Genomic DNA, 11,947 nt, shown 5'->3' on the forward strand with positions numbered 1-11,947 from the left:
TAGAAAATTGTTTTACCTGAAAATTCGAGCACCCACGTATCGGCAAAAGTTCTTTCAGGGCACCTTTAACGCGATAAGCAATAAAGGGGGACCCACCTGTTAATATTCCTGTGGTACCAACCACTTCATGACTCATGGACGGAAACACCATTGTGCACGAATAGGAAAAGCTTCAAAATAAATCCCAAGGATCGCAATGGCGTGGCTTTCTTATTTTAGGGATATGTAACTTCTGTACTGAAATAAAACTATAACTCTGGCTGGCCTGACGGCTAGAGTAATCTAGTGAAAACTGGATAAAGCGAAAGACGTTTCTTATTTATTAGATGCGAAGCATGTCATTCTCGGGGCTGTGTCCCTCCCTCCCTTGCCCGCCGTCCGCACTCTACTGCGAATGCGCGTTTCTTCAGCCCCGTCAGCGTTTCGACTGACGTCAGCGCAGTCCACTATACAAAGAAATAGTTAGGCGGCGCCAGGTTTCGATCCCACGACTCTCTGGCCGCAACGGGAGGTACGTGGCGCTCTCCCCACTGCACTACAAACCGAGACGGGAGCATGTGCTACGAAAGCGCCTTATGTCCTTCACTCATTCAAACTACGTCAAGAAGCTACTGATACAACGAAGGCACACGCGAAGCTGAACCTCAACAGAAGCGACGAACTGAAAACTAATGGTAACTTCAGTCGACCCCATGGCTGCTTCGCATACTACTCAGGGTTCCACTACGGGAAGATGCTGTAATTTTTTATCTCAGTAAAGAGGAGGTATATTTCTAACAGAAGCAAACTACGCCGTTAGAAATATTTCTATACATTTGTAAAGCCTTTCGCATCGGTACACAATGCTTTTTAAGCACGTGGGACATGAATTAGTGCCTCATAGGAATGTGATCAGGTGAGTCTTCCGTGAAAACGCAAAAGGGTGTTAAACCTCTTATTTATTCGCGTTCCATTGAGGTCTGCCTATTTTCCAAGCAAAACATTCGTCTATCTGGAGCTCCGTTTCCACATTGTGCTACCCGCTTACCCGGCTATCGAGGGGCAGTGTACGATGGAGAAATTTATCCTTTCATATCGCTTGGCAGAAGCGGTCACATAAAGAAGCAGATAAAACTCCCTACTATGGAAACGTTTGGGTTTATCAAAAGGGGATTTTTTACCGCCGACCGGGTGCAATGAACGAACAATGTACATCACTTTAAATTGATTGCTATGAAACGGAAGTGAATATAATCGTTTATTGTTAACGATAAAGGTACTTCTAGCATTTAAGCTGGTCCATTTTGTCGCTTTTGTCACAGCTTTGTGATTGAAAAATGAATTTTCCTTCGTCCACTGCCGTCCAAGTGTATCAATCGGGCACGCCAGTTGACCATCGATACGAAATTTTTTGTGGATCAATGTCTCAACTCGGTTTCCTCACGTAAGCGATGCAGAAAAAAATGGCTGTGGCTCAGCTCAGCTAACCTTGGATATGCAAAGCAACAGCCTGGCTTAGTCAGGTCGAGTTTTGGTTTCGCTTGTTTAACCTTTGATGTAGCTGTGTCGCCAACCACGGATCAAAGCTGTTGGGACTCGGCACGGATCAGCACGGATCAAAGGAGGTCCGGCCTCGCTTTCGTTCACGGCGAACGCGGCGTTCCTCTTCGCCGGGCATAAGACAAGCCACGCTTAGCCCCAGACGACCCAGCGCCGCATGCGTGAGAGGCAGCGGGGTTAGTCGGCTGCCGACCAGCTGACCGCCCGCACACGCGGCAGCCGCTGCCGCTAATTGAGCAGAACGACTGAAAACGGGGCTCTCTGCGTAGCGCCGAAAGCGGGCCCGGCGAATCACGCGATGTGCTTCGAGGGGTGTGACGCAGGGGGTGTGTCTGCAGTGAAAAGGTGAACTTGCGCATCCACGGGGAACCACTGTACGAAAGTAGTAAAGATTTCCTTTAAAAACGTGTAGGGATGACACTGCATTTTTGCCCCTTCGTGTCATAAGTGCTGCCAGTGACGTTTTTCCCTTTCTCTGGTTGTTCCCACACCACACGACCGCAAGCGCTGGCCCAGCGAAGTCTGCTCCTTGAAAAGCGTCGCAGCATAGGCTAAAGTCGCTGAAAGTACCGCAAACACAGAGCCGACGGTAACAAACATTGCCCAACTACGCAGCAAAACACCGCGCGGAGCTATAAAAACAGCCCGCCGCACGTAGGCAACGCTCGTCCACCCACAGGAAGCGGGCTGCTAGAGAATTTTTTGCGAGTATTTTCCTCATTTACCGATTGGTTTTGAAAAATGGTGTATAGGGGGTGGATGAGCTCCGTGTGCCCCGGTGCACAAATCGAGATTGCGCACTAGAATGTTGTCGAGGCAGTGGCGCCATCTGTGGCCCAGTGTGACGGGCATCATCAACAAAAATTTCGAACCCTTAAGAGCTCAGCTGTTAGAAGTCCGAGAACAACACGCCACTTTTTCTGGATTGTGAAGGCGAAAGCATGAATATCGATTTGAACGCCTGAGACGCCTTGTTTTGCCAACGGCTTCGCAAACTAGTCGCGGGAGACCCTGTGTCGTTGGATCCGCCTTATCGTTTTCGAATGGCTTTGGTCCGTCTCCTATGAGGCGCCGCTTCCCGTTCATGCCATTTGAAGGCGTTGGTAAATTTCGCTACTTGTTGTTCCTCTTTTTCAGCTACGGCGTGCTGACAGTGACGACGACATCTTGCGACTGCGGAGTTTAATTTCTTACCGTGGAACTCATCGTGAGGGGGGCGGCCTTATAGTAGCGAGGGCAACGCCGAACGCCCTTATTTTCCGCTCAACCTCGTGTCATGGAACAACTCATTGTAAAGAACTCCTCGTGCACTGGAACTCCTCCAAAGAACTCATTTTGAAGGCGAAAGTCTTCATGGGCCACATAAGCCCAAAATCCCCGTTTTGTCTGTCTGTCGGTATGTCTGTCTGTCCCTCAATTCAGCCTTCTGGCCATAAGGTAAAAGAACTCTTGAACGAGAAGTTTCTATAGCAGAACTTTTCTGATCCACTATATGCGGTAGCACACTTCGTATTTGTCAACATTGTTGAGCAAAAAGTAATAGGAATATTTGAAACTGAACATTAATGCCAAATGGTACTCCCTGGGCTTCTTTAAGTGACAATAAATGAGTGCTTGGTATTTCTGACAGCAAAGAAAAAAGTGCGAGTTGAAAACAACGCTATTACAGAAACTAAGTTGGGACGACTATATACATCGCGATACCTAATCTGTTATGCAAAAGTTGTTTTCTTTTTACCAGATTCCTTTGACTGGTACCCTTTGCAACAAAATTCCTTACATCCAAAATATTAACTAGACCAACCCTGGAATACGGAGATTATTTATGGTTTACTCATACCCAGACTAACACCCAAAAATAAAAACAATACAAAGGAAAGCCACACGAATATTTTATAAGAAATTTAAAGGTAATAACTCTCCCATGAAGGTTCTAGCTACTTCTCGGCTTAAGCTAGAAGCACGAACGACATATGCACGATTTAAATTTCTTATCAGCTCCTGCAAATGTGTTACAAAATTGACATTTGGAAGCACATTTTTGATTCACAAACATGAGCTTCCAGGCACAAACATACGAACACTTTAGTAGAGTACAAATGCAACAGTGATGATTTTAAATACTCTTTTTTTCACTTGACTCCCATAAATGGAATATGCTAGCGCCTCCCATGACTAACGCTGAGTCACTACCTAATTTAGAATCAAGAATAATTGGGGAATCTCCTAGCACGTTTACTTGGCAATGCTAATATTTGATCACGCAAACCGGCATGTACTTCCATTTTGTGTACGTATTTGTGCATGCAGTGTAAAATGCTTGAATTGTCATTTATTATGAAAAATAGCATTTACTAGTAGTGGGTGTATTCGATGAGTGGTGCAATTTTTATTTTTGCAAAGTGCAGTATTACTCAGTATTCAAACTTATTGCCTGATCGTTAACGTGATGAGCATTCTTTGTATCTGTACAACATGCCCACCTGCTTTGGTCTATCTACAGACTGGAAGTATTGTAGATAAATTAAATAAATACACATTTTTACGCCAGAATACAAAAATAGGTCGCTCAAGCCTGGACCTCCTAACGGCACTCCAACTTTAACAGTAACCAAAGGTTGCTGTTAAAGTTGGACCAAAGTTAACCAAAGTTAATCGACCTAGCAAGCCTCCTCCGTGCTTATCGCGGGAGGATCGAAAGGTAGCGGAAGACGATGACAGTTGGGCAGGGAAGAAAAGAGAATCGTTTATGTGGCAAATATGGCAGAAGGCTATCGCCTTTGAACGAAATTAGCGAAATGAGAAGATACGCCGCCATTTTTTCGGTCACTGACGCTGTTGCTGGTACTGACCACCTAACGCTTTCTGCCCAAAATTTTCTGTATAAATATTTCGGCTCGCACTGTTCGTACGTATCCTAAGAAGAACCCGTGCTGTCATCAAGGCGACGGGAAATGTTTTCCCTTTCGGTCTGAAAGCGCCTTTGGAAAGCCACGTACTACATTGGTGTTGTCAGCTAGCTATGTGGGGACACACTCGCTGTGCATTTGTAGTTCTCAAATCGCGAGGGGCGTTCAGCAGTTTCATTACGTCGAATACCTTTCTATTTCCGCTGAAATATGGGAAATTGAATCACTTAGTCTAAAATTACCATTTTAAATCGCAACAATAAAAGCTTGTAATTTTAGCAAAAAATGCGCGAGAAATTCTAATGGACTTGAGTACAAAACAAATTCCTCATTGTAAACACACCAGCGAGACAATGCGCGCTGCGCCCATTTATACACTGCCTCACGATTTTACTAGTTTCCATATTTCATTAGTCACGTGGCAGGCGGCTTGCGAGTCGGTCATTACAGTGATGTAACTGTTTTCAGTGGTGGAGGCCAGAGCGATGGCAAGTTCTTCTGTTGCGTCAGAGGATGGGGGAACTGTAGCAGCTGGCCGTTCTGCACCGCTGGCGTCGGTGACGCTCACGGCGTGGGCAGGTTGTTGAGGGTACGGAGAAGCATCGGTGTACCAATTAAAGGGGAAGTTTCGAAAGAGCAGTCAGGGCTCCAAAATACTTCGAACCCTTTCCCTTGTAACCGCGTTTCAACTGTAACTGGCGTCTCTGCCACGCTTTACAATATTGTCAGCAAGCCAAAGACGACTCAGTTGCCTTGAAGCAAGAAACAAGTTTACTGGAGGGAACTTGTGCTCCCCTAACCACTCAAAAATACACGGGCGGTGAAGCAGCAGTCAGTGAAGTGACGTGTGCACGCGAGTGTCGGCGAATCTAATGCCGCGGCGTCTGCTCTGCGGGCATTCATATTTCTGCGCGGGTATTTTTCGAACCGTCGAATTACATCGGGAACACTGTAGAATAAAGAAGGCTATTCTAGGCTAGTGGCGTTAAGGTGAAACATTGTTCCTATCACATCAGCTAGTCCGTGCGGCATAAGAAGGAAAGAATTGAACATGCACTTCACTCGGGACACAGATAACCTAGCCCAGCGCAGCGGAGCGATAAAAACCAAAACCTCAATAAACAAATCCAGTGCAGTGTTCGCGGCCACATCGTACGGAAATGTAAAAATAACACCGACATCAACCCGATCCCAAACCCCTCCTGAGAGCATTCGGAGACAGAACTCGCCCTCTCTTGCGCAAGAAACAGCTGCAGCTGATGGAACGGGCGAAGACGGCGGGTTGCTACAATGGCGCCCTGGACTGAAGGTTCCACACACAGGGCTTCTCTGACCTTGGTAAAATTATACTCGCTCCCTCACTCACTCGCTCACTTACTCACTCACTCACTCACTCACTCACTCACTCACGCACTCACTCCTAGCATGACTCTTAATAAAAAAGACTTCGCTTCCCCCTTGAACTGGCAACCTTTTTTGCCTCGTAAGAACATTTTACCCCAAGCGTGCATTCACGTGCCTGGAAGACCAGCTCCATCTGGTAAACCTGGCCCGCAAGGTCAGGCTCAGTGGTATCCTGGACTAGGAACCCCACCCATCACCAACACCAAAAATCATCTGTTTCAATAAAAGTGTAATAATTCCTTTATTCATTCATTGTACATCCTGTAGGAAGCCCTTGAAACGCGGGTCCATCTAAGGGCACGTTTGAGCATATATCCAAGTGCTTAAACTCGGTTTAAACGAGCACAGGCTGGCTGGAGTCGTCAATAGCGGGTTCCGTTTCCTGTGAGCAATCGCATGAACGGGGTGCAAATCCCTAAGGCACCAGTTTTTTAGTTGTTTCTTTTACTTGAAACACATTTCGTTTCATTACGCCTGATATCTATTAAACAAAGCTTCGGGTGGTTTTGTTGTATTTTGTATTGTATTAACTTTTGTATTGTACTTTTCAGTAGTTGGGACACTGTTAGTTCGGTTGCGGCTACATCAATATTTTTGTGCATTAGCGTGATTTTGTCTGTGTTTACGTGACTTTTAAGTGAGCACCTTTTTTCTATGCAGGTTTGCTTTTATGTCCAGTCAAAAGACAGTATATGTCCCGAAGGCAACAGACTAGGCACGTCGTGTGTGCGTCCCTTGCGCTGAAATTTGGTACAGACTTTCTGCGTCCTCCACGTGTCCTTCGTGTCTGACAACTATACAACCTTCGTGTTCGACAACTTTGACGACTACAAACCATCGGCATCTTTTCTTACCCACTAGCAAAGCCAGCAACTAAACCTGTCTAGTACTATTAAAGGGACACTGAAGTAAATTTGTCAAGGTACCGTTTTTGCTTGCACTACGTAAACTGGCTCAAATTAGCTCACTTTTCATCGTTTATCCGGTTGATAAGTCGGTATTTATTTTATCAATAGAGAAAGAAGAAAAACTACTATGCGCGGTCTGTGGCGGCCACACCAACTAAAGGCTGTGACGTCGGGAGGAGGGGGCACTGGGATTGGACCATGTCCAAGGTTAGCATTCAAACAAGTTTCGGTTTCGGTTCTGTAAAAGAACATGCTTGACATCCGACGGCATCGTTGCATGGGCATTCTCGATATCTCAGTAGTCGTCGTACAGCGCTTCTGCCATGTTTTCGGCCGTAATATGCCTAAGATAAGCCTCCCAGGACGGCTTGGCATCGTAGGAATCACTAGCCGAGGCATACGCAGTGCATGAACGCCCTCCTCGTCACCCCAGACGCTCAAATGCCATGCGCCTTTCCCGCATTCTCGGAGCTTGCCTCACTCATGCCGGTATCGTAAAAAGCGTGTTCGCACCAGGCCAAGGGTTTGCTGATTCTGGCCTGTGCCCACTTCCCGCAAGCCGTCGGTGCTTGTGGCAACAGCACGCCAATGAGAACTGGCTAGCGCGTCAGCTTCAGTATGGGCGCGTTCTGTGAACTCGCTCGTGTAGCAGTGAACGTTACGGCCCAAAAATGGTGAACTCAGGTTAGAAAGCAGCGGCCGCCAACGAAAAAATCAACTTACAAAAAAAATCATGCACCCTCGGGGATTCGAACTTGCAACTTGCAAAACAAAAATTCTAGCGCTTTAGCCCACTCGGCCACGAGCCAGGCTTCACGAAGTGGGATATATAACGTATATAATGTACAACCAGTTTACACTTGTATTTAGTTTTAGCATTTAAAGTACTTTAGGTGACTATATGTGGTATAGCACTCCTGCAGTGCGCGTCCCCCAAACTTCCACAATATCTCACGTCTAGCAATTGCATTTCTTAGATGGAAAAGCGTTCGCCGATGTGTGGTCATGCTGCTGACCGCGGTGCTTGTTCAGCCAGCGCAAAACAGTACTTCCGGCTCTCTATGTTTGCGCTGTACGGTAAAAGTTTCAGTTGATTTTATTTTCTTGGTACCTATATTGTCTTCGCTGACTCTTCTCCCGCCTTCAAGTGGCGTTATATTTTCCTACTAGCGCAAAGTGAACGAAGCGTCGCATGTGCACTTGTGCAGCGCTTGTGTGGAGCGACCCGGACTCGGAGCTTGATACAGTGTACAAACTAACAAAGTGAACAAAGGCACATTCTTCCATTCACAAATGTGTTGTGGTTTAGTTTCAACTGACCGAGCGAATTGCGACGACCCGTCGGCGGCCGGCGGACATAACGCTGGGCCGACTGACTCGGTCGGAAGGTCGGCGAACCGTGCATTAGCGCAGCCAATTGCCAGCTTATTTCCTGCTGACGTCCCACGAAAACGCCACAGAAAACGGGCGAGGGTGCAGAGAGGAGGAAAGCATTTTCGAAGTGATTTTTCTACTAAAAAAATTCGCGTAAACGCGCTCAGAGTGGTCGAAACATGGCCTATGGACTCCGGACTACAATTTGCGCTAGGAATCCCGCAATGTTTACCAATCGCTTCAGTGTCCCTTTAGGGCTCGCGTGCTTGACTTCATCTTTATTTGAGTACGCACAACACGATTGTTTAGTTTACGGCACTTCATGAAAACATTTACTTCAGAAAATAGTTCAACCTTCCACGCAATTCCCTAGAGGCTGCACAAAGGAAATAAGCCAGTCGTTTGACATCATTTTGCCTTCAGTGCACACATGGGCATTAGCACTTTGGCACTCACAAAAAGAAGAAAGCAATTCTATTTTTAAAGTTCTGTACATCCCGCCGAAAATTACCTCTGTGTATAGCAATTTAAGCTCCATTTTTCCCTAGGACATGAAAAGGTAGAACCTCGTGTCTGTTTGTCCGGCAGTCTGTTACAACTCCACAGTCTGTTTATGGCATGGTGGTAACACAAAAGAAAAGCCAGAAGAAAGGCCAGACAGTAAGCATGAAGTAAACATAAAAGAAACAGACAGAAAAAAAATACTTTGTGATGGTTGTGCCACCTAATATTTCATTTAGTATGCCTTTTTGCCTGCTTTAGGTGGGTTTCTGTTGTCAAACGCACCCAAAGCAGGCGTAGGCCCATAGATATCAAATCAAACGAAATCAGTTTATTCCGAAACAAAGTGCTGAGGACCGTGAACAAAAAGCCTCAGAAGGGCTTGACAGGATCTGCGGCCCCTATACAGAGTAGATGCAACCAGAACATACGTTCAATAAATAAAATTTACAAACATGTGACACATTTTTGATTAGCAGTAAAGATGCATCATGAAATTCACACATTCACATATAAAATTCACACACATGGTGCATCCTAAAATTCACATACATGAAACGGATAATACATTAGCAGTCCTGTATACATGGCACATTGTTCAAAGGAAATGGCAACTGATAACGGAGCATTTGTTCACCGTAATTCGTTGCGTTCTTCGGTATTTGCCAGGGGTCCAATCACGGAATGCTGCGCGGGTACAATTTAGGCTGAAGTTTGGAAATATTGCATAGTACATCGTTATTTCTTTTTACATTGGTTTGGTAGCATGAAGCAGCAAGGATTTATAGAAATGGGTCACTGGTACTAACCTGACATCTTCAAAAAAGGAGTCTGTATGACTATCGTATACTACATTCATGATGATGCGAACTGCCTTTTTTGTACTGTCGAAAGCTTAGTAATAATCACCTGAGTTGTGGTGCCCCATACCAAGTGTCAACACCGCAAATATCATAAAAACATGGCCCTATATAGTATAAGCTTTACTCTCTTGCGCATACAAAACCTAAGTTTAGAAAGAACGCCAGTAATGCGACGAACTTTTTATAACACTATGTCAATAGGAGCATTCCACATTCCACCACATGTGTTGCTCAAACACCACTCCAAGGCGTTTCACCGTAGGTAAAATTTCAACATTAGAAGTACCTTGATTTAGGGTGAGCTGTCTGTGAACTGTGCGGTTTCTTGTTCTAAACAGGACTGCTTTAGTTTTATTTCAATTAATTGTCAGTGTATTTACTCATCTCCAGCGTATCGGTATATCGAGAAGTTCATTGGACATTCAAAACACATCAGAATGGTTTTTCGCGCTAAGAAGCATGGTTGTGTCATCGGCATACATTATATTATTAGTAGAGCTATCAATATTGCAAAATCATTATTATAATGCCACGGCCCCTCGATTCAGTATTTCGTTGATTTGATTTTGATTTGATTGATTCTAGGGTTTAACACCCGACGCAACGCAGGCGATGAGGCGCGCCGTAGTGGAGGGCTCCGGATTAATTTTGACCACCTGGGGATCTTTATCGTGCGCCGACATCTCGTACACGCGGGCGTTTTTGCTTTTCGCCTCCATCAGAAAAGCGGCCGCCGCGGCCGGGAATCGAGCTCGCGACCTCGTGCTCAGCAGCGCAACGCCTTAGCCACTGAGCCACCGCGGCGGTTGATTCAGTGATTCAGTGACAGCTCAGAAAGGTGCTCTTCCGGGATGACTGCCCATGCCGTCAATCTCACCATAGCAGGAAACCAGGCTCACGCGTACTGGCGCATGGAAGTGAAAAAAGAGAAAACTCGTGTGTGTATCGCTGGGTACCCGGCATCACCATTAGTCATGTGCTTTAGGCCAAATTCTGACATTAAACTAATTGCTTTGGCGTAGTGAACCTCAATATTACGCTACATTTCTGGTGGAGCAGCCGGGTAAAGTCATGGAAGGCAATCGCATTAGCGCACCGTCTATTTCCCTCAGCGATAAAGAAATCGTTTTTTACAATATCGAGTGGTGACTACAAAAGGAGAAAAAGTTAAGTGACCAAAGCATTTTTAAATGAGTCATGCGTAGCGGTTGGCGCATGCGTCGGCTTGGTTGTTCACAGGGTGTGTCTGTTTCTTCTATTGAATGCGAGTTGCTAGTTCGACGTGTGTGTTGTCTCGTCTCTCCTTTGTGTTTCCGTCGTTTTTCGCTGGTTTTCTGATCTGTCAATGTGTACCAACTGGCACAGAAAGCTGCACTTATTCAGCTATGATTGAATTCTTGTGCGATTTTCTGCAAGCTTCGCCGGTCTTTTTTTGAAGGCCCATATTTGTCATGGAAGGAACTTCCGGCCATTTCATTGGGAGGTTGATTTTGTAGGTTGAATTATAGTGCGGATTGAGTGTTGCATTCTTGATTCTGGGCTTCCAATAAGTGCTCCTGTCGTGGAAGCATGACTAGCCACCTTTTGCATACGAGAGTTGCCTCTATTCGGCCGGCGAGGAGCAAGAAGCAAAGATATCTCGTTTGCCCGTGACCTTTATAAACTGGGGTGCGGTAAAAGATCTACCATGAGTGCTCAAACTTGTGTGCGGTAGTCACTTTGAGCAGACAGACAACATAGCGCTCAAACGTGTGTGCGGTAGTCAGTCCGAGTAGACCGAAACAAACGCAGCTTGCATGCTCGCGGGACGCACTGCGCGACCATAGGAGTGCTTGTAGCTGTTGTCTGGAGATGAGCGCGGGCTCGGACCTGTGTTGTCGTGGTTTCCATACACCTATCCTGTGTTATATTCTCCCGCACAAACCAGTAGTATATTAGCTTTAGAGCTCTGAGGGCAGTGTTCTAGATAGCATGCCGTCAATGTCAACTATATGCACCAGATCCGCCTGCCACTGAATGTGTAAGTAGGACACATCATCTCGGTGGTTTTCGATATTTTCTTATTGTATCCCTATTCATTTTGCTTTGTGTTTCAATATGTTAAAAGACCCCTTGCGAATGATCAGTAACCTCTTATTTGTGAGGGGCTGGGGCTCACGAAACGTGAAGGTCATCAAACAATTTACGGGTGAATGCTCACGCCGAGATACATCGGACAGAGATCCACCCCAGGCGTTGGTTCAGTGCCACCGTGCTGGCCTCGGAGGCTCAAGGGTAAGTCATGTGGGACTCCCGAGTTGCTTCTTTGATGAAATTTCTCAATGGAACAGCATTTGTACCCGCCGCGGTGGCTCAGTGGCTAAGGCGTCGCGCTGCTGAGCACGAGGTCGCGGGTTCGATTCCCGGCCGCGGCGGCTGCTTTTCTGATGGAGGCGAAAAGCAAAAATGC

The sequence above is a fragment of the Haemaphysalis longicornis genome, unplaced genomic scaffold (assembly GCF_048455015.1).
Source record: "Haemaphysalis longicornis isolate Haplotype H1 unplaced genomic scaffold, Haemaphysalis longicornis Haplotype H1 scaffold_2, whole genome shotgun sequence".
NCBI lineage: Eukaryota > Metazoa > Arthropoda > Arachnida > Ixodida > Ixodidae > Haemaphysalis > Haemaphysalis longicornis.